The sequence below is a fragment of the Hordeum vulgare genome, chromosome 7H (genome assembly GCF_904849725.1).
Source record: "Hordeum vulgare subsp. vulgare chromosome 7H, MorexV3_pseudomolecules_assembly, whole genome shotgun sequence".
In the NCBI taxonomy this organism is placed as follows: Eukaryota; Viridiplantae; Streptophyta; class Magnoliopsida; order Poales; family Poaceae; genus Hordeum; species Hordeum vulgare.
The window spans coordinates 589,264,420-589,265,871 of NC_058524.1; the positions used below are offsets into that span (position 1 = coordinate 589,264,420).

A 1,452-nucleotide genomic window follows, 5' to 3' on the forward strand; every position below is an offset into this window, starting at 1 on the left:
GGGAAATAGACTTGTAGTCCCATTCCTTTGTTTGGTAGTGAGAATATGATCAGAGTGTTAATTTAATCTTAGTTGAACATAATTTGGTCTAATTAAAAACGGCAGCTCTGAGCACGTGTAAGCACACGAATGACAAACTAACACACAATACGCTACACAGGATTTAGCTGCACAAGACGTTGAAATAGTAGCTACTCATGGTCCCTGGCAACTAACACCAGAAGTCAATCAGTGACATTTAATAACATATCAAAAAGACAGATGTGTTTTACTGCAGATTCGAAATATACTAAGCATAACAATAAAATGTTATTGGCGGAAACTTTGCAATATTATAATACATCTTGAATCAATGGCACTCGAGATAATACCATTCATGGACTGAGAGGAAACCAAGAAGAAGTCCAAGCTTCTGGTTCTTTTCTATCTCAGGGGCTCGCTCATCAATTATATCATTTTCCATCTCCAATGTTGTGTATAAATCAATCGTTATTTCTTGCTTCTCGTCGTCCATAAGGTCCTTTCCAGTAGCAGCAAGATTTATTTTGCCTATTTTAGTAGCCTGGCATCAAGAAAGAGATGAGTAAACTCCATAAGTTGAATCCCTAATGTGTCCATAATAATTATTCAAGTGTATTGAAGATCAATGCAGGCATTTCATAAAGTAAGACCAAATTTGCATGCACAGCTTGAAATATGTCGAGTAACTAAAAACATGGTTACTGCAACCAGCAGAAGAGTTCAATCGGTGTATCTCTACTGGTGAAAGAGATGTTCTTATACATAGAGGTACTTGAAATACGACACCCCTTGAAAGCCTAAAACTACAAGATGACAATCAAAAATACAACTCTTATATGTTTGTGAGTCGAGTTCCAGTTTCGATGTGACAACTTGTTATTGGTCATCTTTTCATGTAGTGGTTCGAACAAGAACTATCATGATATTTGCATAAAGCAATTTACACGATACTGTTTTCAAACTATCATGGTATTTGCATAAAGAGACTTTACACGGTACTGTTTTCCTTTTTGAAATGAAAGTCATTTGCTAAACCTAAAAGTTGGAAGCATAAAAAACATCTGGAATGCATTGCAATGACATGCATATAGTTCTCATTTATAACCCTGTGAAAAAAAAGAAGATCCTTCTTAGAACAGAATGAATTCAACAAGAAAAATATCCTAACCTCATCAATTTTCCTTGAAACAAAGGAGCCAAAATGCTCAAACGCCTCATCATCATTTGGAAGTAAATAAGCGTAGTTGAAACAGAAGAAATAAACGTGTCATGATGTATGAAGTATCTGAGGTGCAATTGAAAAGGATATAGCCACACAAATAGATCTGGCAGCAACGCTAACTCATATTGATACAACATAAATGACTACGAAAATAAAAGATAACAAGAACTTGAGACTATGGTTATGGTCAGTTTGTTACTAAAATAACT

At 35.1% G+C, this 1,452-nt stretch overlaps 1 long non-coding RNA gene across 1 annotated transcript; it reads right to left on the minus strand.

Moving 5' to 3' along the window:
- Positions 1 to 503: 503 nt before the first annotated feature.
- LOC123413162 lies at positions 504 to 1,241 on the minus strand. The gene is made up of 2 exons (XR_006613686.1): positions 1,190 to 1,241; positions 504 to 562 (listed from the first exon to the last, which is right to left on the minus strand). It is a non-coding gene; the product is annotated as an uncharacterized LOC123413162 (long non-coding RNA).
- Between the last annotated feature and the right edge of the window lie 211 nt (positions 1,242 to 1,452).